The sequence below is a fragment of the Pseudopipra pipra genome, chromosome 6, assembly GCF_036250125.1.
Source record: "Pseudopipra pipra isolate bDixPip1 chromosome 6, bDixPip1.hap1, whole genome shotgun sequence".
Classification (NCBI taxonomy): domain Eukaryota; kingdom Metazoa; phylum Chordata; class Aves; order Passeriformes; family Pipridae; genus Pseudopipra; species Pseudopipra pipra.
The window spans coordinates 5528676-5555326 of NC_087554.1; the positions used below are offsets into that span (position 1 = coordinate 5528676).

General features: G+C 40.1%; 1 protein-coding gene and 1 long non-coding RNA gene across 3 annotated transcripts in view; one reads left to right on the forward strand and one right to left on the reverse strand.

Annotated features, from left to right (window-relative positions):
* The window catches only part of NAV2 (neuron navigator 2), a 210795-nt gene that overhangs the window by 23278 nt on the left and 160866 nt on the right, over nucleotides 1-26651 (forward strand).
* On the reverse strand, nucleotides 118-25963 carry LOC135415450 (uncharacterized). 2 transcript variants are annotated; one of them, XR_010431124.1, is made up of 3 exons: nucleotides 25851-25963; nucleotides 22876-22965; nucleotides 118-200 (listed from the first exon to the last, which is right to left on the reverse strand). It is a non-coding gene; the product is annotated as an uncharacterized LOC135415450 (long non-coding RNA). The 2 variants fall into 2 exon arrangements; XR_010431125.1 differs by lacking the exon at nucleotides 118-200 and adding an exon at nucleotides 19587-22240.

Below are 26651 nucleotides of genomic sequence, written 5' to 3' on the forward strand. Positions count from 1 at the left end.
TTCAAAGATGGCACTCTAATAAACAACCAAAAACTAATGGGATGATCCCTATTAATCCATTAACATTGTCATTGTCAACAAGCTTGGAACAAGCCTGGGCATTGTACTTACTTGTTTAGAGTTGAAGATGCAAGTTCGAAAGGCAGTGCTGAAAACTTCAGTGTGAGGAGAACAGCCCCATCCAGAAACTTCTGTGGACACTGGAAATGTATATTTGAAGTCAAATTATTTGGGAAGGCTCTAATTATGGCATTCCCATCAATAGTAAGTTAACTACAACTTTTATAGGCAAAGTACTCTATGGCATCAATTCTACATAGAATCTTAGAATGGCCTGGGTTGGAAGGGACCTTAAAGATCATCCAGTTCCAAGCCCCCTGCTGTTATCAGGGATACCTTTCACTAGACCAGGTTGCTCAAAGCTCCATCCAGCCTGGCCTTGAACACTTCCAGGGATGGGGATCCATCACTTCTCTGGGCAACCTGTGCCAGTGCCTCAGCACCCTTGCAGTAAATAATCTCTTCGTCATATCTAGCCTAAACCTACTCTCTTTCAGTTTGAATCCATTCCCTCTTGTCCTGTCACTCCATGTTCTTGTAAAAACTCCCTCTCTGTCTTTCTGTAGGCTCCCATCAGGTCCTGTAAGGCCACAATTAGGTCACCCCTAATAAATGCAGCCTTTTAGACTTTACGAGTCATTATACATTTAAGTATTTCTATATATGTATGCATATATAATTTCATGATATAAATTTCAACTGGAATCTACTGTATAGGCTGTTTGGTTCACATAATTTTGTGCTCTGGAGTTAGCAACCACTTCATTTAAGTTGAGGGTGAAATATAAAGGGACAGATTTTGGCAAGAGGAACTGGTGGATGCTAGTTATTATCAAGTGTTCCAGATAGCTAATCAAGGAGTAACAGCTATTTTTAATTAAATCTTAGTGTGCATTCTTTCATGGGACAGGTTTCAGAAGTTATGGTGAGGGATGCTTTGTTAGTACTGAGCAGCTTTATCTACAGATTCTAATTGAATCACTTTTTCATACTGTTGTGCATCCACTTAAGAAGGATTGCTTAGTTAATTATAAATTATTGTTGGTGTTAAGGGCACTTGGCAAAGACTCAGCAGAAACAGAGCAAATAACACTTTTCTGTCTATATTTTAGTCTGCCTATTAATATGAATCAAGAATTAGTCTCAAATATAGTAAGTCAATGTATTTTTGTTTGATGCCAATGTTATTTTTTTCTACAGAAATGTTTGCCAATAGTTTTTAGACTTTAAAAGGGGATGTTTCCATCCAGGTTTTATTGAGTGTTATCTCCTGGGGGAAAAAGCTGATTGAAGAGGGTTCTTAGTTGCTAAATGACTTTCTGTGCACAGTAGCACTCCATGGTGTGTTCATCTATAGCTGTTGATTGTATACAGAATGATTTGTCATGGACATGACTGAGCATAAAGCAGCTGGTAGCTCTGTCTATGCAGTTGGACAAGGTTCTCTTCACAAATGCTATCAGTACCTTTAGAAGTATCGTCTTATTTTTTCTTCTGCCATTGCTTATCTGAGAAGGAAAGCAGAGGTTTCATTGCATTTGTGAAATGGCAAAAAGCTTAAACAATGTTGTTCTTCGCTAATACTCTGATTTCCCACTTGCTTTTTTTGGAGTATGTGATAGTTATGTCTTTCTTTTTTTACTAATACAGTTTCACTGTTGAGTTTTAGTTCAAGTGGCCACAAAAGTTCTTTAATCCTGTGTAAGTAAGCCCTCTTTCCACAGACAGATCTTTGGCCTTCAGAGGTGACCACACAGAGGAGGAGGAGGAGAGGTCCTTGGTCTCTTTATTTTGGCCAGTAGAATAAGGCTCTGTATGTGGATGTATAGTGCCTATGGCTTATAAAAAGACATGTAAATTTGGAGATCTAAACATCTTTGGTGCCTTATATTGCCTGTAGAACAATGTCTTTGGAGAAGCTGCCTTCAATACCATTCATCAGCATCCTATTCCTTCAATTGTTGAAAGCTCACCAAACTTGATAATTATTCTGTGCTCTTTTACATGTTGGGAAACTGGGTGCAGGGCAAGTCAGGCCACAGAGCTGGGAGTGTGGACTGGGATTACATTCAGAAAGTTGTAATCCAAAGACAACACTGCCCTACGATTTTTGGAGGAGGATCCATAGGTTTCCCGGGCAAAGCTGACGCCTGAATTATTGTCCTTTTCAGACCTTTCTGAGATCAGTTTCTAATAATTTTATTTTTCAGTGTCAGTGCTTCTCTAGTGATGTTGGGCTATGACCAAAGCTAGCAAGAAAGTTACTTTTAATAATTTCTCACTTCATTTTTTATCATTTGCTGTAGTGAGGAAACAACTAACTGCCCTGATTAAAGGGTGTAAAGGATGAATAGTGAGTGGTATTGTAGTAGCATAATATGTTTGGTGATATTAGTGCTTGACTAAGGGGGTTTCTCCTTTTTTCTCATATACCTGGCAACGGTGAGTAAAACTGAATTGCTTGTTTACATCCTCAGCTCAGGCAGGGCCCCACTGGATCCTCACTGAGATATAATTGCATGAGGTATTACAGTATGTATGTTGTGAACAAAATATTCTGTCTGGAAACTTCTACAAGTACACAATTCCTGTTGTAAGCCATGTCTTTGCTTGTGCTCTTGAGCAGTGAGCTGAAGAGAGGGAGTGTTGCAAGCTAGGGCTGTGGGGTGAGGGTGGTTGGAAGAGGCTCCTTTAGTGACCACTTGGGCACACAGGTCCCTCAGACCACAGTGGGAACTTACTGCTCTCCATAGACTGAGTGGCCTAGTTAATAATGTTAGCATTGCTTAACCAGTGGATAGGCAGTGTACTGTTATTTTTGTTACTTTGTTAACAGCTTTTTCCCCCCCCAATACATTGTGTTCTGAATCAAGAAATTAATATTTAAAAAAAATCTCCCAGACCCCCCTCTTTCAATGTGCACTTTTGAATACAAGCAGTGTGGAATGGAGAACGAGAAGCTTTCCACTACTTTTCTATTCTTTTGAATATCTGAAGATTGTTGTATGTTGCATTGGGTTGCTGGGAGGAACCAGGTGATAGTATAGATTCAAGGTTGGCAGTTACAGTTAGCTGACTGATACACTTCCACAGGGAACTTCGAAACAACCTTTGATGATAAAGTGAGACAACAATAAATGTGTTAATTCACTCTGCTTCCTCCATAAAACAGTCCACGTGACTTCTGCTGAACTGCTTTCATTTTTTAATTAGTTCATGTTATGATCTCATCATATTTGCCCTTACTCTTTTCTGACAAATGAAATGGAGCTTTTTGAGTTGTCTTGTGATCTGCATTTTTCAGTCCATGAGTCAGTCTTGCGGGTCTTCTCTGAAGCCTCTCCAAAGGGTAAAACCATTAAACTATTACACAAACAGCATTAAAGCCAGCAGGTGATAAATCCTATTCTTATTTGATAACCACCTGTTCTTATGTACAAGTATTGCATCACCCTTTTAACCATAGCACAAACCCCAGCATCCTGACAGCACGTCATGTCTGGGATGCTCTTTCCAGATGCACTGAATTCATGGAGAGTCCTTTGCTCTGTGACATTCTTAGTTGCTTTTGTTACAAGATTTCATTTTCTGTTTTGAAACATCTTTTCATGGTTCTAGTCAGCATATATGAGTTTCTTTAACTTTGATCTTATTATTTTTCATCATTTACTTCTCCCATTACTGATGTGTCACCAGCGAATTTCATAGCTGCTTCATGCCCCCTCCTAGGGCTTGCTCAGAAAAGTAAGGCTGAAAATGATTCCTGTGAAACACGGTCAAGCTGCTTATTTTCTTAATGACAATTTCCAAGTTATCCTGTATTTTTATACCAGTTAACTCCTTTTCAGTCCATCTGATTTTTACCAGGTTGATTTGTTAAGAGCCTCCTCACAGAAGCAGATCTGCGTTATCGCTTTCACAAGTTTCTGTGAACTCAGCGGAAAATCCAGTTTAACAAGGCATGTTTTCCAGAGAAGGATGCTCATTTGCCAGTAATAATACTGTCTGCCTCAGCTGTTGGTTAATTGAGTTTCTATCTCTCATTTTGTACTTCTCTCTGGGACTGGTGGGAGGTTGTGTCTGTGACTATCAAGGCCATCTCATTTTCTTGGAACTGGTACCCAGCACAAGCTGTCTCTGTCCTCCAGAACCTCCCAGCCACTGCTGACAATCAAGATTAACCTGTGGGTAGCTCCTTCATTGGGTTCCCTAACACTACTCAATACGAGGCATCTTATCTGCTGGTTTAGAAAATGCTAAATTCAAAGGTTGCTGTTCAACACCATTTTGAGGGCTTTTTTGGAATGAAAGTTGTTGTTTGGCATCTGTTATGATTCTGTGAGCTAGGCTCCTCTCCCACATCATGCTTAGCAAAATATTGTTATTGACAACTTCAAGATTTCTAAGAATTCAAGATTTTAAATTATAGATATTTCCATTTTGTAAAGCATGAAAGGAAGACCTATGCAGTTATTGGCATATAGTAAAAATAAATAAAAATCCAGCTTTCAGAGAACAGAAAATTTTAGTCTTTCTGACCAAAATGCATTGAGAAGCAGTAATAAAATTTTCTAATATGCTTTCTTTTCCAAATAAAAAACATAAAATGTGCATTAAAAAGCAAAAGTAATGGGTAAAGTACAAGAGCGTGACTTTGTTTAATGACTGTGGAGCAAGCTGTTAGCACACATATTTTTCATAGGCAAACAATGAATTATTAGTGAACGGATTTCCCCAAGCTTTCTTTATAGTAAATGTTGCGCAGACAATGACTGTGTGCACTGAGTTCATTCATAATGTCTCCAACACCTGTTTCCTCCTGTTTTTCAAACAGTTTTATTTGGAAAGCGCTGGGAACTGGAGTGATGTCTCGTTAGAGCATGGGCTTTGCTTGGGACACATGTTTCTCTGTCATCGAAGACTCACTGGTGAATAACAAGCATATTGTTCAGCACTTTAATGGGGAAGTTTAGATGCCCATTAGGGCTGTAAATAATGTTCTTTCCTGAAGGTTCAACTTAATATTGACCCCATGCCATCATGTACATGCTGTTGAAGTTCATAATAAAGCCTTAGAGAGCTTGGATGCTTTATCATTAAAGAATTCAAATACAAGCAAGTATCTAGTCCTTGTTCCCTTTTGAAATTGGGCATTGTATGGGAAAGGCATCTCCTGGATCTGTCAACACAGCAATTGCGGAGGAACTCCCGCCGTGATGCTGCCAGGGGGCAAGAGGTCATGCAGGGATTTTACCAGCTTCAATCCCAATCTTATCTCTTTCACTCTGTTGTGGGAGCCTAAAAGACAGATAGGAGCATGAAAGGCAGTTCCAAAGTCTTACTTTTTAATGGAAGAAATAAATTCCGGTTACACCTGGCAACTCAGGGGATCTTCATCCCAAATCAAGGCTGGCTTAGGAAAATCCATTAAATAAAAGTGTCTAAAAGCAACACAGATTTTAGTTAAGGATATTAATTAGCTTAAAAAGTGATTGGGAGGCACAGAGCTTATGCTTTAACCTCAGGAGCTTTGCTTTATTAGTATTTCAGGCTGATTACATGCAAGTGTCTCTGTCCATGTTCATCACGTTTAGCTGGCCCATAAAGGATAAAATGAGAAAATACTCTAATCTGAGCCACACTTCAGTTAATGTAAAAACAGACAGCAAACTGTATTCAAAGAAACAAGACTGGTTGGCTGAAGAGTCCTTCTATCCATGTCTGGTCTTTTAATCTGCCTGTTTGTAGCAGGGGCACTTTGGCTCTACCCTGTTCCCTGGGCCCCAAAAATGGAGTTTTCCTTGTGATGGTAGACAAGAACCTTCCATTTTCTGAGACCTCTCCTTTGTTTCTTGCAATCCCTGATTTTGGCACCATGTTGAGTGTTGAACGAAAACATTTGGCAGCTCAAACTGGCAGAGCAGATCATCAACAACCTTTTAAGAGGCTTAGGAGGTGTCTGAGGCTGACTTATGCTGTGGGTTGTCTTGGCCCTTTGTATGGACCGTAATCCTGCAAGTGTAAAGCTCCCTGTGTCTCAGCTCCCTTGCTTTTTTGCCTGAAGTCGGTGTGTTTTTTGGAAGCAGAATGCAATCTTTGAGTCAGGGTATTTAGCCAGATGCTAGCAGGTTGATGGGAAGCCCTTGTGGTGCTCCCACTGCATCAGCAGCAGGGAAGGGACAAACTTAAGCTCAGCGAGGAACATGCACTGCAGGCACTTGCAGCTCCTCCAAGGTGCTGGTAAGATGCTCTTAGAAAATCCTTCTGGCGTCACACCCAGGCTTCTCCCTCCCAGTGCACACATTCATTCACTCATTCATGAGTCTGTCAGCAGGTTATTGTCTCAGCCTGTGACCCTCCTGAGGACCATACATCTTATGTTCAAGCCCTCAAATGGGCTGTGACCTTCTCCTCTTTTGAATGTTGTAGGAATGACCTTTCAGCAGGGTACTTGCTTACGTAGAGGGCTGACTGGGAAGATTTGACTGTGCTAGGGCTTTGGTCCACGTTGGTCTGAAGAGAAAGAACAAGAGTTCTTTATTCTCAGGAAGGGATTCAAATTTTATTTCTATGGTTCAAAGGTAACCTGTATGCATAAAGTCTTAAAATGCTTTCAACATGCAGCTCTTTCTCTATCTGTAGCTATTCAAGCTACCAAAATTGGTAGGGAAATTCTTTTTACAGTGAGGAAATATGATTGTTTCAATAATTATTCCTTCTTCTTTACCACTTAAAATAATAAATTAGAACAGGAGAACAATTACAGACTCAAGGAATGAAATCCAAGTCACAGAAGCATAACTGTTAGGGAAAAGACTTCAGTGAAAAGATACATGTGGGGTTTTTTAATCAAAAAGGGTATATGCAGAATTTCAAATATCTATTTACTGATTTATTCTAGTATTTCTTCAACATCATACTGAATGGATACGTGAAACAGCCGGTAAAATCATACAATAGGGCAATTTTTAGCTAAGACAGGGATCAGTTTGGGTAAAAGTTGGTCCTTTTAAAATGCTTCAGTATCTCTTTACTGGATTATTGAAGGATTAAACAATTAGAAAATAATGTCAAGCTGCTCATGGGTTCCAGGTCTGTTAGCCATGAGTTTTGCCTGCGGTCACTTCTTGCCTCCCCTCCTGCAGCCAGCGAAGTTATCTTTATGTGACTCAAAATTTCTGTTTGGAGAGAGGGCATGAGAAGGGTGGCCTGGGGAATTCCTTTAAATGTGTTTTAATTCCCCATGTTTCCCTGGCCTGGCAAAACCAAAGCCGCCAAAGAAACCACCCCCCAAGCCCAGGCTTAGAGAGCTGCTGGGGTGCATGGAGCTGCTGCTGGAGCTGCTGTGGCCTCCTTGTCCCCTGTGGGGCCCCTCATTTATCAGGTATAGCATCTTCTCCAGAGCAGAAGGGTGAGGAGCAACAGCCAAGTGCGTGGCTCCCACTGGTGATTTCATAGGACCTTGGGCAAGAGCAGGCATGAATCTTCCCACAGCTGACTATCTTGTCTAGACTGCTACGCTGGGCAAGGTGCTTCAGAGCAACAGAGGAGAGATTTCAGAAGGATCCAAGAGAGCAGCAATGGAATAGGCTGGCATTTACGAAGATATTTAATAGCTGTACCTTAAATACAATGTGGCAAACTGTGATATTGATTACCGTTAAGTACTGCTCTTCTGGATATGAAAAATACTCTTACTAATTATTATAAACACTCTTACTATTCTCTTGTTTATGCTCATTAAGCTGACCTGTGATGTTCCACCTGTTGAATCATTTTTAAGGCAGAATATTCTCCCCTTTCACTAGGGACAAGCCTAGTCCTTTCCCACCCCATCAGGCTTAAGTATAAACCCAAGTCTGCATGGGAGCAGCCCAGATTGCACCAAATAAAAAATTATAGAAATAAATAAAAAACTATAGAACAAGGCAGCTTTAGAACCTGAGCTTTTAACAGAGTCAGCTTGTCAAAATAGGGAGCAATTTCCAGTTGTGCTTTAAGATGTACCTGATACCTTTAAGTATCATCCTAAAACTTGTGTTGGCGCTCGGTTAATTTTCAAATGTTTCTTGGCGATGTTTTCCCTTAATTCCCCTCTATCCCCGTTTTCCTTCTGGGGGACGCGCACAAACACCCCCTCCCCGAAGGGGTTAAGAGGATCCTCCCCCGAGCGGGGGCGGAGGGACCGCCCGGCCCCGCCGTGCCCGGCCCGGCCCCACTCGACTCCCGGAGCCCGCCCGGGCAGAGCCCCCGGGATGGCTGGACCCCCAGACACTGCGGGGTAGCCCCGGGCTGCGGCAGGTGCCAGCCGGACCATGAGCGTGATGCTGTGGCGCTGGGAGCAGAACAACAGCACCATGAAGCTGGTAAGGACCTCGGGAATAACCCGCTGGTTGAGGAAGATTTATCCTTGCCACGGTTGTCGTTGGCAAACGGGAGCTTTGGTCCGGATGAGGTGAATAAATACCTGGGCTGGCAGGGCTGATGCTGGACCGATGTGCTCTGCAAGCGGATGCTGTTTTACTACACAGTCGCAGCTGGATTTGTTACTCACTAATTCATCTTTTGGACTGTTTTAGGTCAGTTTGCGTGTTGTCTGATCTCTGTAGTTAAGCTAATTTAAAAGTAAGAACAGAAAACATCGGTTATGTGTGTAGCTCTTTCCCCTCACCTTCCTTTATTTATTGTCTTACTGCACGTTTTCTCCTTCTTGGAAGCAGTTTTCTCTCTTTCAGTTTTGCTGGAATAATTTTGTCGGCTGGAGTTTTGTTTGCTCAACAGCTTTGTTTCTAAATTATGCCCCTCCCCCATTTTTTACCCCCCTTTTCCTTTCCTGAAAAGTAAAAAAACCCACTGCGCCCTGTAAGTATAAAGTGTGTGGCTGCTTTATTCCTCCAACATAAATGAGCTCAGGAAACCCACATATCTGCCCGTCTGCTTGAATTACTGCCCATACCAAGCTATAAACTATGATCAAAACTTAGAGAGACTTCTCATTAGCAGCTTTTTTTTAAAGGCTATTTGATGTAAAGCATCTCAAGGCAGTGCCTGTCTGAGATAGCTTTAAATGTGTTTTCTCTGTCTCTCTGGCAGATTATTTAAACAAAGAAAATTACATTTCTATGCAGTTTTTAGAGGAAAGATTTAGTTTCCTGAGAAATTCATAATAAAAACTAAAGATTTGCTTCAGGTCTAATCCTGTAGCCTTTATGTGTGAAAATTCTGTTGAAATCCATGTGGGAGTTAAAGGTTTCCAGCACCTCTTCCTATCAGGGTCTGCAATCAATGAAATTTATAGTGCGACTAGTAATTTAACAATCTCTGTTTTTACATACTTTCCTTGGAAGGAATGAGGTGATAAACACATGTTAGTGAAGGAGTATTCAGTTCTGGATACAACGGCAGCCCTTCACATGGGATCAGATAGTTTTGGATATTTCACGCATGAGTAGCCCCTGCAATAATGAATTTGTGAGCTGGCAGTGGAAGTTGGCAGCTCTGTGTGGGGGTTGCCCAAGCCTGGTTCCAGCTGAAGCCAAGTATTTTGGGAGGGAGGTTAAAGTGAGTCCTTTCTCCCTTTTCATATGCAAAGAGCCCTCAACGAAGCAGAAAGAGCTTATGTACGAAGGTGTATTACAAGGTCTTCGTATATACACTGGCTTTCAAACTCAGCCCCCAGTGGACTTTGCAAGCAGTGAACACTGGCAAGAACTGAGCTTATGGAATCAAGCAGAGAAAAAGAGATGTGAGATGAGAAATCCAAGTAATGCTCAGAGTGGAAGAAAACTGCTGGATTCACCCACTCCTTGGGCAGGAAGAGAGAAGGATAAAATCCTTCACCCCATAATTTACTCCTGCCCCCCTCTGCCTGTCAACCAGCAGATATTTATATATTGCCTCTTGCAATTAGGGAATCAGAGAGATTACCCTTGTGGGGCTGCCTCCTGCCTGCTGTGGTTTGCTGGGTGCTGGGACAGGGAGAGCTGTGGGTGCTCAGGCTCAGGGGGCCTGGCAGGGCTCTGCCTAAAACCCTCAGATGAGCTCAGCTTTTTGCAGAGCTCTTCCTTGAGCCTTGGCTGGTCTGCAGTGATAAAGTACATCAAAGAAAGCCAGCTTTATAATATATAGATATAGATATAAAAATAATAATTTAAAAAGAATCTTAAGCGAAGTGAGTGTCACAATAAATATATCTGATGTTGCCCTTCTGCTTTCCCTCCTTCTCTTTCCTTTGGTCCAGTGATGTTTCTGTGGAAGTAAGAAAAAAAAATACTTGCCAGCAATAGCTTAAGGTAAGCTGATCATGGCCAGGTATGCCAAAAATAGCCAAATACATTCTGTGGAGAGTTTTGGATGGTGATGGCAAGATTCAGTTTGTGGTTGAAAGATTCAGAGTGTGGAAGCTTAGGCTTTTTTTTCAGATTGGTAATATAGGGCTTTTCAGGCAACCAGGGATAAATCTCTTTGCCCCCAGATATCAGATCCTGCAAGGCTTAGTTAAGTTTGTAAAAGTTGTGATGTTGCCGTAAGAGTGAAATGTAGAAATCAGTATCTAATTCTGCTGAAACTCAAAATATTGCCCTTGAATAGTTTTGGGGGATGGTAGCCTAATTTTTATCACATACTACTATACAATCCGTTCAGATGCCAGCTTGTCATCTTGAATTACCTGCAAGGTTGCTTTACTCAGACAGTAACCAAGATAGCAGGCCCAGCAAAAAAAAAAAAAAAAAAAAAAAAGCTTTCTAAGGTATTGCCAGCTCTTGGAAGAAAATTAATTGTTAGCTTGCTCCTATTCATGTTGAGTGACTTGTGCATGCCTGATAACCTACTTCTTTTGACCCCAGAGTTCCTTATTCCCAGGCTTTTAAAAACTAATGTTTATTTCTGATTTTCTTTCTATTTTACATTGGAGACCAGCAAAACAAAATTTCAACATAGAATGTAAATCCTTCCTCTCTTTTTTTTTTGTTTACCTGTTATGAGTCATCCACACACCTTATGCAAACACCTTTTTTAATGTAATCAAAACAAGGATCGTTCCCACTCAGTGTTTTATGGCTTTGAGAATTCTCAAGGGGTAAGGTATTGGTTTTGTGATGATTGAAGGTTGTAAAAAGCATATGATCCTTTTTCTTTATGCCAGATTCAAATTGTCCTGAAGACATCCTACAACCCCCCAGCCTTGTAGCATGTGTATACAACCTTTTACAAGGTTTTTCCTACTATTGTATCAGTAGAAACACGTTAACTACCCTATCTGTATGTAACTGGTAGTAGATAACCTTTCCAAGGTGGATTTTCTTTTGTGTTTTGGGGTGTAGGTTTTTTTGTTTGGTGGTTTTGTTTGGGTTTTTTTGAGCCTGCAAACAACTAATGAATGAAAATGTATGTATGTCTTCTCAAGAAGAAACATTCTGGGTCCAACACGAGTAATAAATGACCCCAGGACAAGGCTATATGGAAAGTTTTGTTTCTTTAGATGGAGTAAAAGAAACTTGACTGAAGAGCCACAGTAGTGTCAGCAGGAGCTGTAGCATTTTATTGTGAAATGTACCATAAACAGTGGTGATTGAAAACCAGTTTTCAGATGCACAAACAAATTGTTAGGATTTTATTTAAGGTAAACCTTTTTTAAGTTTATTTGTAGCTTTTTTTTGGGGGGGGGAGAGTAGCTTTTATCTTTTCTCATTTGGGATTAGATTTATGGGTTATACAGAGCTGGAGAAAACTGAACTGAAGGCTGCTTAGCTTTCTCTGTTACCTTTATTCTTTCTCTTTTCAGTTTATAAAATTTGAGTGGTGCTTACTATTAAGCAGATATAATTCTGTTTTGACTTTTCTCTCCCTATAATTATTTTCTGTTTTGATTTTAACATGTTGAATAACACGAGAGAAAGGAAATGTGCATATCTTTGTATGAGCACTTTGTATATAGGCACCTGTAACTTGTGAGCAGGACCAGATCGTCGTTTCCATGGCAGCAGACAGTAGATGTACCTTCATCTTGTTGTAGATGTACCTTCGTCTACATCTAGCCAAAATCTCATCCTGATTGCAAAGGTAGCAGTGTGAGGAGTATTTGTATTTGCTCAAGCATGAGGGCTGTGAGAGATGGAGGTTTCAAGCAAGGATGGTATTCCCATCCTTGCCCTGCACGAAGACCCTGAGATGCAAGGGGTGGGAAAATTGCTCCTGCTGAAGGTCAGGAGGTGCAGAGCCATGTCTTCATCCCACAGGCAGTGGAAGATGCTATTCCATATTGGATGGGAAAGAAGGGATGCCTCCTGCTCAGTCCCACCCTGAATGTGTGCCAGGAAGTGAATGGTGCCAACTAGTACCAAAACCTGAGTTTTGCAGAAGTTAATGGGCTGTAAATTGAGTAAAGCACTGGACTTTTAAAAAATATTCTGACCAAAAAAAAAAAAAAGCAAAATGGTGAGTTAATTCAAAATGTTCCCTGTGAAGAGAGCGTTAAAAGGTTTATCGCTATGTATAAAATTTCTGTCCTGGTTTACACATGACTTCTCCTTCTATTAAACATTTCCCTTTAATGCTCTTATCTCTATGTGCCTTCTGGGCTGATGTGTAGCATACAGCAAAGGGAACACACTTATTTGGAAGAAACACTTCATTCTGGAAGAGATTTTCAAGAGCTTAGCTTAAAAACTGCAACAGAAGAATTGACTGGGCTGATAAGAGATTTGCAAAAAGTTATGATTTGATAGGCTAGCTGACTTAGCAATACTTTTCATTAAGTAAGGGAAAGAATTCCTGCAGTTCCCTAAGCTTTTGCCATCTATATTAGTGACTTTATAAGCAGTTTATCTGAATCGTCATAGCATTATCTTGCAGCTGATATTGCCTTGATGTTGGAACCGGATCACAGCCTGTTACTGAGCTTTTCCAAGCCAAAAAGTGTGGAACCTCAGCCAGCTGTTAGATGTCTAGATTGAAGGCTTAGTTGCTGGCACTCTACAAAGATTAAAAGAAATAGCAAAGTACAATTCTGTGTTTCATAGGTTAGGATATGTCTGAAAAATACTATTGCATATAATCACACATTTCCCACACTTCTGTTTAATCACAGTTAGGGAAATGTTCTTTTGACACAGAAGCCTGTACAGTGTATTAAAAGGGCACACACATCTTTTTTTCTGAGGATCAGTCAAGAGAGGCAACACAACTGTGAACTGCAGCTCACAGGGCTGTGCAGAAGGCAAACTTATTCCTGACAGATATTCAGTAGAGATAAGGAGGTGCGAAAGCAGTGAAGCTACCAGGAGGCAGGAGAAGCCTCATCCAGAATGTTATACACAGTAGTGGAATCATTTATGAAAGATCCTTGACATCCTAACCAGAAAAATAATGATAATTGTAGGCATATGAGTATTCTCTGTAAAAACATCAAAATACAACAGTCTTCTAGTCACCACAGGCAGGAACTGAAACAAGGTCTCTTTCAAAGGGGGAAACCAACATACTTTTTAAGAGATACTTAGTTCATTTATGACAATACTTGTATCATATGCTTAGTTAAATTGCTAGATACGGGTACTGTGTATGCATGCACATGCCAGGGACAAGCCACCACAGTGTGCATTTCTGCTGTACAATATATAGATACTTAAATATTATAAAACTGTTGAATATCTAAAATTGTGTTAGAGTTCTTTGTTTTAAGTAAGGAGTTGATGTCATTACAGAAATCAAATGAACTAGAAAACAATTTTGATCACATTAAAATGATTTACAGTGCATATTCAGATATTTATATCTCAAGGTAAATGAACATGTTATAACTGTTTTGTTACAAACTGTATGTGTCACGTTCCAGTGCAGGTATAACTAAAAAATCCTTATATAAGGAGCTTCAGAAATACAAATCTAAAAATGTATGTAGACGCTATATGTTGCTTGGCTTAGAGTTTCTGAAATATTCCAGATTTATCTGTCTGTCTTAATTTAGAATTCAGGTGTAGAAATTTGAGCCTCATTTAATTCTGTTCTGTGATTATGGCAATAAACAGACTGGAAAGGGATTTGAGGTAGGTGATCCTTCAAAAAGCATTCCTGTTCTGGTACAGTATGTGTTTTAGGAGTGCAACTTGATTTTAGTTTATTTACTTCCTTCCCTCATAGGACACTGAGAGAAGATGAAAAATTATATACAGTGTTCTAAAAGCCTTATTATTTCTTTTACTCCCAATGCTATGTGGTTTTGTGTTAACTCTTGCTCTTATTGTAGATCATGGAGGGATAGATGCAGATAGAGGGTATTTAATAGTGTGTGAGATAGATGGTTTATTTTTTTAATCAGTGTCAAACTACTGTTTCAATGTACTGATTAATGCAACAATTTCATCATTTTCTTGAATATGAAATCTTAAAACTAATTGGCTTGTGTTCTCTTGTTCTTCATGGAAAGCTGTCCCCAAGTTTTCCTCCAGCCTCATCTGCTCTGATACACACACAGCCTGTTCAGGTGCATTTGGGGGTTTGTTGCCAACACATCTGTCAGCTGTTCTGCTCCTCTTCCCTAGTGTTCTTAGGCAAAGAATATCTTACTCTGAAGTTTATACAAACCTAATTCTTGGAGTTTTCTTTTGCAAGACTTCTTCTTAATTTTTCCAGGTCATCTTCTTCTACTCTAATTCCTCCTCCTTGAACATGGGTGGCAAGAACTATATGGAATGTTTCAGGTGAAGTCTTACCAGGGCATTGTCTTAATTCTAATTTAAAAATTTTACATGTGAGTAAAAGTCACTCAGTCAACCAGTACTTGACATAAGGGCTATTTCCTTTTATAAGAAATCTTTGGAGGTTTTCTTTTCAATGACCTGGTAGATAACTTTGGCTGAGAATTCAACACCACTGGATTCAGTACAGGGCATGTGAAGAGACCAGCTTAACCTGAATTCTGGCTTGATTTTGGCAGAGGCTTCTAAAACCACGCAGGTGCTACCTTGTTCTCTTGAGCTCTGTGAAATGTGCTTTAGAATTCAGAAGGTAGAAATATTTGTTGTTTGATTTTGGTTTAAGACACTACAGTGGAAAATTTATATTAGGAGAGGATCTACACTACAGGATACCAGGATTTCTATGGATGAGATGTCTGGGAAAGACTTAGTCTGTTCTGACCTTTTATAGAACCATTTTTCTTCTGTGGCTAAATGTGGATTTAGGAGCCAAATTTATGTCCTTTGAAAAACGTTATTTAAATCTTGAGTAGTTTGCCTGGATTAATTTGCTGAGCTCACAACCCTGTTATATGAGGTGCTGCTGAAACATAAAGTGGCAGCTCTTGTCCTGGAGGTGTGTAGTATAAACATGTCTAAGAATTATTATCTAAATAAGACAAGGTGTGGGAGAAGTGACAGGCATAGAGAGAAGTAACAAGATTTACTCAGTGCTGAAAAAGTTCGTTTCAAGGAATAAGAGGAAATACACCTGCCATTCTAGGAACTTTAGTCTTTTGTAAATATGGTTCTTTTCCTGACATTTCAACACCCTATGTTTAAAGTATTGCAACTATTGCCTGGCCGGCTTTTTCCTTTGTTCAGAGAGAATAGATATATTTAATTAGGAACCCTGCCCTCACGTCCACATCCAGCTCTATCTCTATAACCTGCCCTTAACTGATTAACAGCACAGAATGGCCTTTACTGCCAGGAGAGAAAGCCATTGCGCCTCTCACTTTCTTTAATGCATTTATATTGCATGGTGTGTGATTTTTTTTCTGTTTTAGAGTCATCAGTTGCTGGGCCCAGTCCTGTTTCTACTCAGGTCCACAGCAAAACTGAAGAAGGTGTGTGATCTTGGGGGGAGACCGCAGGATGAAATGGGTGCTGATGGGACAATCTGAAATCATTGTTTTGGGAGAAGCAACTGTGAAAGTGCTGTAATCAGTGGGTCGTTTGGGGACTTACCTATACTGCTAAGCCCAGGCAATCTTCACGTGAGAGTTGTGGGGCCTTAGGAGACTTGCACCTGAGATCAAATCCTCCCTTGGGGCCGGGCCTCCAAGGTATTACGGGAGGGGGGGGGGGGGATGTGTGTGGTGACTCTCAGCCCTTTAGTGGTTTGGAGCTGTAGCTTCTCAGGTGAGGAACGGTGGCCACTTCAACATTAGAATATCTGTTTAAGGTGGTACCTCCAACTGTTGTTTCATAGATGTGTATATGAAAATCTGTTTTGAAGCCTGGAGTTTATGAGAGGATAACACTATACCACTGTAAACATCACCAATTTCCTCATGCAGAGAACCAACCTGACTCTATGAAGCAAGCAAGAAATTTAGTATAGACTTAGGTGGGTGCTTGGGAGGCCGCCTTGTAAGATGATACATTTTGTATGCAGATAAAAGTACACAGAAATATATTGAGGGTGACTTTGAGCTAAAGAGAAAATGCTTAATAAATTTAGTTTTTACTCAGGAGGTAAAACAGTACCTTTAATCCAAACTGCATGAAAGGTTATTTTTTGTAAAGGTGCTTAATGTTAGGCTGACTATCCATTCAAAAGCAAACATTTTTATTTTATAAAATAAAGATCCTTTAATGTAATTTTGAAAGCAGAGCGATTGGCTATGTGTGTTTAACAATAATGTGAATGGGGCCATGTGTTGGGTTCAATTTGGTGTCAGCTGTTCATTGCTGATCTTTGACTGGTTAATTTAATGGTCTCTGACATTTGCTCAACCAGCTTTTTTGTTGTGTTGGGGGTTTTTTTGTTGTTTTTTTTTTCTCTGCTGACAAGTGATTGCCAATGAATTGACTGATTAGAGAATAAGGGAGTCTTGAGATAGTGTAAAGCAGCATCTAATACATTTGGGGGCCATGGATCCTTTCCTAAATATAGGAAAGGAGAGGGAAATTTTTAACCCCGTGCAAAAGTTATGGTTTATTACTTTGTTAGACATCTGCTTTACTGATGCTTATTGTGTTTAATCCTTCCTGGAGGTGGAGACTGGTCTCAGGGCTAGTCAGTAGTTTTATGAGGTCTGCCATTTCTTAGCTGTGCTCATGGATATATCAGGCTGCTAATCTGACCTTTGGGATATTTGCTTTTTGAGACAAGCATCTGCTGAGAGTTGGGAAAATAAAATGTCGTCAGAGTGAAGCAGGTGTCCTTGAAGAATGTGCATAGCCCTCCCTTATCCTTATCCCTTACCAAAGCATTGTCAAACATCATAGTTTATAAAGAGTAAACATAAAGGATCACACTGCAAACACCAACTCATTTAGACTGTCAGAATAATGTGTTGTTTACTACTAGTTATACTAAAAAAAGGAAAAATTGATAATGTAGAAATACAGAAACAGATGTGCTAAATATAGATATATTATCTGTAAATGTTTAGTTCGGAATGTATTGCTAAGAGCTTATTTTCTGCATTATTGGTTTGCAAAACACTGGACAAATGTTAGCATATGAAACTGCACAGATATTGCCCCTTATACAGCAGGCAAGTGCTAAAAGCATCTCCTTTGGACGGTGGCTTGACTTTACAAGCTCATGAGTCGATGGCGAAGGGTTAAATCTGATTTAGAGTACCGCACATCAGCATATCATATTTTATACCACACAGACTCCTGGGGTTTTTTTCATTCTGCTTACTATCTCAATATCTAAGATTGATCATTTTTCACATAATCCCAATTTTTACCAGTTATTGCTTAAGATAGTTCATACTCAATAATTATTTCTTTGGTTGACTGTATTGTAGTAGTAAATTTTTGCCTTATGCATGAATAAAATTATGTTTGAGGACATAATGGCACATGCCAAAACATGCATCCATCCTTCAAATCCTCTAGGAACATCTGAATCATAATAAAGAGATCTGTTTCTTTTGAAGGCACTACTGTACTAGCTTATCAGGAAATGTTAGTTCCTGTTGTTTCTCCATGCTCTTAAGAACTACCTCTGCATGGCTCTTCTGAATGAGCCTGTGGACTTCTTCTCATGTTCTAAAAATTAATTTGTGCTCTGATTCACTTAGTTTCTTCTTTGGATCTCCTAGATGGCATTGGGGCTGGAGTGGATGAACTGACACTAATTTCTGTAAGGATCCATGTTTCCCAACACCTACTGTAGATATTAATTTGCCCTGTGGAGCAGAGCAGCTGCTGCCTTTGTCAGCTCCTGTATAGCTCAGTAAGATTCTTTTTCTTTATTGGCCTTTGTGTCGGAATTGCTCTGATAGAGACAAGCCTGCACTCCTTTAGTGCATGCCTAGAAGTGTCATTTACCTCCTTAAAACAATGTCTATGGCTGAGCTGCAATGGAACTGGCCCAGAAACACACACTAATTTTCAGTTGCCTGGATCTGTCCTGATTCTCACAGTGTCACCAGCCTGTATTCCTTGGAATGATTTGTCATTTTGCTGAGGCTGCCACAAGTGTTCTAGTGCCAGATGCAATCACTAGTGAAAGGCTGATGGCAAGCAGTCTTGCTCTTCAAGAACCTAACAGGCTCAGGAGAAAACCTGCAGGAGATAACTGGGAAGTTATTCCTAGAGACAAAAATTAGTAATTCATGACATCCTAATTGTTGTGAGATTGCATAAACAAAACTTGCAACAAAGGCGTTGCCAAAGGTGTTAAAACAAATACCACAAAAATGACATTACTGGGAAATTCAGCAGTAGAATCACAACTGTTCAAAACAAAAAACCAAAACACAAACAAATAAAAACTCCAGAGAAACAAAAAACCCCAAATCCAAACGGTGAGCTGCCTTTTTATTTTAGATTGTTTTAATAGTAATTTTAGTTTTAATTCACAACTCAGCCATCTGCCTGTAGCTTAATTAATTTGGAATAATTCCAAGTTTTAAATGGTGTTCTTAGCCTGCCATTTGCAAAAAAATGGTCTGTAACCTAAAATCTCATCATAGTGCTATAACAGCTATTGCAACTTTCTTTTTTCCTTTTCTAATTTATTTCTAAAGCTTTAAAATGATGCAGATTGAACTGTAGTTGACAAAGAACTGGACAAGTAATGCTGTAAATATTAGTTGTGTTTGAGCAGGAAAACAGGCAACCAGTCCTGATAGCTCTTTTTTTAATTATTTCCCCCTCCCAGTATTAGTATCTCTGTGGTTAATTTCTGAATCAAAACTTTATATGTATGCGTAAGCCACTTTTATTCTTTCTTCTTTTTTAAACTAGCAACATGCTCTTTGTTCTACATTCCTCCAACCTTTGCTCCAGGCAAAAAAGAATAACTGATTTTGCTGATGTCCCTCAGCCTTGTTTCTGTGCTGGTAGATTCTGTCCTCCTGAATGATTACTAGTAAATTGCTCTGATTTTATCTGCAGCTAAGCCACTACTCTTATCTGATGCTACTTTAAAGCATGCTTAGTTTCATACATAGATGGGCTTTCATCTACATCCTGTAGGAACATTTGACCACATCTGTAGCATAGATCAAAGTGAATGTTCTTGTCTGAAGAAAAACTAAGGGTTTACAAGGTTTAAAAAAAAAAAAAAGTCAAATGTTTTATATCTGTGGACCCCAGTAAAATGACCACAAAGATTAGTTACAGGAGTTTATTGCCTGTCAATTCCATGTAATTTTTCTGCTCTTTAAACCTTTTACTCAGCTAATTTAAGGAACATAAGTTTGCTGGAGTAACACTTTCCTAGGTGTAGGTGTTCAGGCAAAACCAGGACTAAATGGGAAACTATATGCAGGATATCAAACAGAGAATGGGATTCTGTAGGTGTGCATGGAATTACATTGAAATTGGACTGATGGAGGCCCCTGTGAGGATATTCTGCTGTCATTGCCTTGTGCTTTTTGAATTTTCCAGAGCTTGCAGGTCTTTTGATCAACCTCCTTGATGCCATATAATTGTTAAAGGAGTATCAATAACAATAGAAATATTTCAACCATCTGCATTTTAAAAAGGGATGAATCAACAGATATCATAAGGAACTGATAACAGAGTCTTAGCCTGGTAGGTCATGCAGTTCAAGAATTGGAAATTCCCACTAAAAGTCTTTATGTTAAAACTCTCTCTGCTGTAAATTGATGAAATCTACAGTTGATCTGCCTCATGACAGTTCTATTAAAGGATTGTGCTATATATATTTCTGAAGAAAGCTTCAGGAGCGGTGCAAAAATTATTTCTTTTACTTGAATGGTTTTTCCAGGAAGGTACAGAAGGCCTTCAAGTGGCCGATGGCTACGCAAGGAAGCTCCCAGGCAGAGATGCCCAAACCGCCTATGCTTGTGGGAATTGTGCCTGTACTATCATTTTCTTCATCAACCATAAAATACAGTTTTAAATTATTAATTCCAGTCTGCTGTAAATTTTACTTTACTGGATTTCTTTTTTTTGGTAGAAGGTTGTGTTAAAAGTTCAGTGTCAGAATTTCTAGTAAAACCCTACAGCGTTGATTTTAATTCCCAGATCAATGAAAACATAGGCTGGTGTCACTGTAGTGAACCTCTCTAATTAGGAGCATAGGATTTGCCATTGCAGATCAGGCTGATCGTTTACTGAGTCTATGAGCATCCTGCCTCCAGCAGTGCGCACACCAACTGGCTTTGATGGAAGTAGCATCCCCCTTCCTCCTTCTCTCCAGCAAAGCATAAGGTCAGTGGGAAATGAAGAAGCAGAATTTTCCTCTTATATCGTTCAGACGATCATTCTTCATCCCAAAGACAGTGAACTGGTAACTGGGGTCTTGGCTAGCATGTCTGTAAATGGGCTTTAGGGATAAAATACTGATTTTTTTTTTTTAAATATATACTGCTAAACTAAACTTAGGTACAGAGGGTGACTCTTTTCCATTAGGGGGAGTATTTTTTAAATTATTCATAAATATACGAGTCCATTTGGTTGAAAAGATCTTTGTGATGTAGACTGTACTAGAGAAAGGGGAACTAAAGTTTTTGCTATAACATCTGTACTCTGGAACTTTTTTGCTATATTCCCTTAGGCTGCATCATAGCTGGGGACGCTGCCCTTCTCTGCCCCTTTAAGTTTGATCTGGTGCCAAGTGTGTAGCTTCAACTATTACCAGTTGTCTTCCATCTAATTGGGATATAGATCATGATACAGAAAGCACTCCCAACCCTTTAAATGGAAGCAGGAGGAACTAAGCTGGAAGCAGGGTCAGCATTGACAATTTAATTTAATTTTGAAAATTATCAGTCAGTAGAAGATTCAGTTAGATTCGTATCTGTGAAACAGATGGCCAACTGCAGAACCATTAGATTAGGTTTGTTATGTTTGTGGAAATTAATTCAGCACTTTATTTTTTTTGTTTGGGAAAAATAAAGAAAGAACAACTTGTATTATTTGGTAAGTGCTTAGCAGGAACAATTTATAAAGATGACCTTATTTCCTGTAAAACATGGCAAACCCCTGGTGATCCCAGATTATGCAGAAAGCTTTTTGCTGTAGCCTGATTTCTGGGCTATGTAGGAATATAGTGAATGACAAAACAAAACCAAAAATGCTGCCACCTGTGCATAAACGGGTTTTAATATTTTAAAATGGGATGCTGGACCCTAAGAGATTCTCAGTCTTTTTGTGCATCTTTGGGATGGAGTCTTTGCCACACAAATTAATGCTCAGCTGTCACAAAGCATTTATCACTATCTTAAAAATGCAGCTTAAAATAAAAATAGGTCTTTCAAAAGTAGGTCACACCTAAGATTTGTCTAGCCAACTGTCCCATTTCTGACAGTGCCCAAGAGCAGGAGGAACATTTAGAAGAACATTAGAAATAGAAGCATGGGTAGAACATACAAAATCCTTTTGGAAAGATAGTTGGCTCCTTCTCATTCTTACTCTTGCCACTAATAAACTTTAAAAATAATGGAATTAACATGTAATTCTTTAACTACCAACTTCAGAACAGCATTCCTGTTCAGAAGAGTTAAATGTGTGCTAAATGATTGAGAATTGAATACGTTGAAGCAATCATGTGGTCAAGTCCTTTCTCAAGTTTGGTTCTTGTTTCCTCCTTCTTTTGTTCCTTCCATCTCCAGATTTTGCGTTGATCTTGCTTGGCAGATAAAGAGAGGAATAAATTGCTGGCCTTCATGACTCAGTTGCAGTGATTTCTCATCCATGTGTTGGTTGCAAGTTGCTTTATGTCCTTCCAAGTGTTAGTGAGCACTGCTTCTTGCCAGCTTCTGGCAGCTTCAGAGACACTGCTGCTTGTGAAAACTCTTGGACACTGAACTAAATTACATTTTACAGAGTGAGAAAGGTAGTGCAGATGACTTCATGTTTTTTGAGTGGCACTAGACATTCTGTTCATGGGAGAGGAGAGTATTTGGCTGGTGACGTCAGTGTTGATATGGACTGAACCTACCCAGCCCCTGGTTTTGAAGTCTCATTTTTGTCCATCAAGCACTAAGCAGACCCAAAGGGGAATGTTGGCTGGACCTTCTTGGCTAGAAGAGGGCTAGGATTTGGTCTCTCAGGCAAGATCAAGGCCAATTTCTGTAATTCCCTAATCCCCACAGCAAACTGATTTTGTTAAAAATTAGGACAAGCTTTTGCAATGTTTCTGGCCTCAGTATTTGGACCAGATAACTTTCATCTTCATACATTGCTAGAAGTTGAAAGGGTTTAGTATCACGTGCCTTAGAAACCAATTGTACTTTCACTTGGAGTTGCTTCACAGCTGTGAATCTTGTTTTGATTAATTAATTCTCTAAGCAATCAAGAAAAAATGGAATAGAGGAGTGAGTTTGTGCTTAAAATGCTACATGGCAAATTGGGTTCCATTTCTAGCCCTATTGAGATTATATTCCAAGATTATATCTTGGAATCCTTTCCTTACCCTTTGTTTCTCAGAGTCCAGTCCAGCAGTGATAGTTCATCTGTTTTGATCCCTCCTGTGGCCATGGCTTTCTGCCCAGAGGAGATGATACTGCAAACATACAGATTTGTGACCCCAGGTGAAAAATACCAATGAAATTACAGCAGCTGTTTGGAACAGTCTCTCACACCTCTTCCAAATAGAGAAAATGAGCCTGTCTTCATTAGAAAAGTTTAGAAGACTTTTTTTTTTTTTTTTACTGTCACGGGCCAAGTGTGCCAAGACTTCATCAAGTTCTGGGAACTGACCACACTGAGTACTGGATTAGCTTACAGCAGGAACTCTATTCACGTTTGTAGCAGCCTGAAGTTAGATTTTTCTCCCATCTTCAGTGCTCAAGGGTTTGGGGGGAACACTGCAAGCTTCCCCCGTTCTCACATTGCATCGGGTGCCTGTCTGCATTTAGCGGGGCTGTTGCTCAGAGCACGCTCCTGAGCACATCAGAGGCCCAGCACTCAGAGCTGTTTGGGTAAACTTCCAACTCCATCAAAGCCCCGTTAGCGTTCCACCTCCCCAAAACAAACACACCCCTCAGCCGCAGTGAGTGGGCTTTGCTGGGGGGAGAGCTCCTGTGGAGACAGCGTGGCTCCCCAGCTGTTTGCTTTTCATGGAGCAGTTTAAAGAGCAGCTTAGATTTTTGCTCTGGCAGAAGTGCGCCTTTTGAAAAATCAACAGCTAAAATGTCAGACATCCATCCTTCAGCTTAGCAAGAGGGGAGGTGAAGCAGTCATTGCTTCTCACCTTGGCAACACTGACTGTGTTATTTTTTTTTAATACACAAAATTCCAGCCAAGCGTTGTACAAGTGTTTTTAAGGAATGCCAGCAGCGTGGTCAGACTATGGGATTAGGGCTGACTTGCACATGGTGGGGTCCTGCCAGAGGGCAGGCAGCACTTGCTGTACCAGGTTACCTGTGTCCACTCCAGGTCCAGTTCAGCCTGGTGCGTTTTAGCTTGCATTTGTGATAGATTAAACCTTCAAACATTGGTTGATATTGTGAATGCTCTGAAGTTCAAAAAATATATCTGGACTTTTTTGTCATGTGAAATTTTGGATTTCCATTCAGAGAATAAATTTCCACTGACACTGGGAGCATTTAGGTGAAGGGGGTTGTCTCTTTAATAAGTAGAAAGTCTTCTGATTGTGTGACACCCCCCCCAAAACAACAACAAAACTAAACAATCAAAACCCCAACAATTTCCTTAATAATTGTCTTTTAATGCTTACAGTGTCTAACACAAAAGACCTGCCAAACTTTATGCTTGCTGTGAATGGCTTCATTATTCAAGAGTGTGTTTATAAAATATATTGATCCTGTTTGAAACTGATGTCAAACATTGAAACTCCCTGTTACAGACAGTAGTAAGAGAAGGGAGCATTGGGGGTGTAAGGGAAGAGCTGCAGAAGGGGTAGGAATTGTAAAATGTGACAGTGGAAGAAATCTGAGCACTGTGCATGTGTGACTTCAGCTAAAATTAACCACCCAAGCTTCAGATGCCGGCATATATATAATCATTTAACTATAGATGCCTTGAGAAGGAAGAACAAGCTGGACTCAAGCAGTATACGTTCACCTTAAATGTGCCAATAAGTAGTATGACCTTCCAGGTCCCTGTTCGTGGGAGAAGTAAATTTTCCTGTGACCATTATAAAACAGTAAGCAGCTCTTGGCTCCTCGATCGTGGCAGCGGTGCTGTTGAACAGTAACTATCTGCAGCCTTAGAAGTGATTTTTTTATTTATTTATTTTTCCCTTTCTTCTGCAACTTCTTAAGATTTTCTGTGGTTTTCCTTCGGAGTAGATATGTATCACCTTTTCAGATAAGCCCTTTTCTGTCGCTATTTGTGTGTGGTAGTAGATGTAAATGGGTTTATTTCGTGCAGGAGAACTGTCATATTTGAAAATGATTAGCTGTGCACTCTAGGTTACTTTTTAGAAAACACTGGAAAAAAAATAGTACATTTGCTTCTTTTCTTCTCTGAGGTAAATTACAGTTTGTTGGCATGACATCAAATCGGTTGTTTCACTGTGGCTGAATATGACTTGGAATGGGTTTTGCTGATCAGCTCAGCAGACTAAACTGTTTCTCTTTGGGATATGCGAAGGAATTGATGCAGGTGTGAATGTAATCTCATTTCTATTCAGGACTTAATGTTTTCTGCAAGGGAGAATAAGAGAATGACCACCTGCTTGGCGTGGTGTGTGGCTCCAGCTTGCCAGGGATTTGTATATGGCAGACGTGGATAATGGGAGCATTGAGTCGAGCGTGCTGGATGCCGGCACAGACACCGTCCTTGCTTCACCTTCTAGCTGTTGCTTGGTGAGAAGTATTTACCCCCTGTGTAGGCAGCACCTGTCAGTAATGGGGTTCAGAAACTGTACAATTGGGGGAAAAAATAAAGAAAATATCTCTTTTCTCCTCTTTTATATTGAATATAGTAAAATATTCAGTAAGGTAAGAAGGGTGCCAGCTGGGCAGTTGAAAGCATGTTGCTTGTTTAATATTTACCAAAGATTTGCTCTGAAACTCAGAGAGAGCAGTGCCTGCCCTGAAATGTGGATAGTCCCCGGCTCTATTCCTGGGAAAGGCAGCAAACATGCTAAAATTGACACATATGCTTGGCTCTGTGTGCTATGAGGCAGCCCATTGCTTTTGAATAGTAGTCATATGCATGAGAATAGCCCTCCTCAGTCGGGAATAAGGCTTTAAGGAGAGAAAAATGAGTAGTCCCAGTGGTGTTTAAATTACCCATTTATCTGTGTAACTTCGAAAGGGTAATTAATGTATATAAGTGTCCAGTAAAATGTAATATTCAGCAGAATACCTCCCACCAACTGGGTAATAATTCAAGCAGTTCCAGCCAACACTTGCACATCTGAGAGAATAAATCATTTAGTTTAGTTCCCGTAAGAAATTTAAAAAAAGAAGCAGTTACCTCTGTCTCCCCAGAAAAGTGGGAACCAAGTGAGAACTTCGGTTGGTTACAGCTGCAGTCTCAGTAGTTGATGATAACTCAAAGGTTCCAACACTTTAGGTAATTGAGAGTATTTTACTGGCATCATATGAGATACTAATTTAGTAGGTGTATATATGTGTATGTGACAGCTATTTTTAGAGGATTGCAAATCCTAGAACGACAGACTGGTGTGGGTTGGAAGAGACCTTAAAGACCATCTCGTTCTAATGATGCACCTTCCCCTAGACCACTCTGCTCAAAGCCCAATCTGACCTGACCTGCTGTATGGATTCCTTCCAGGAAGGTCACTTTTCTGTCTCACCTGCCTACTGGAAGGAGTCCACCTGCAGTTCAGCCCATCATCACCTCAGACTTGAAGTTTCTGGTGATTTCCTCCCTTTTTTTAGCTGGTATTGATGCCAAGGTACTGGTAGGATGGAGTAGACTAATCTCCAGTCTCCCATCCTGGCTTTCCGGATGTTTCCAGTGTCTCAGAGCAGAGAGGAGAAGCTATTCACTGCCTTACCTCATGTGTCCACCTCTCCCTCTGAGCTGGGATCACTGGGGACTCATAGGCATTCGTAAGGACAGTGGATTCTTGCTTCATATCCTTCATGTCCACATACCCTTGGCTATATCCTTAAAGAAAAGGAGTAGACAGAACTCCTTCCTCAAAGCCCACTAACGCCCTTATTTTGTCACAGAGAGATGTGGGCACACATCATCTATCTTATGTCCTGCTTTTTAAGCCCTTTGGTTTTTTGTCTTGCAAGAACTTAC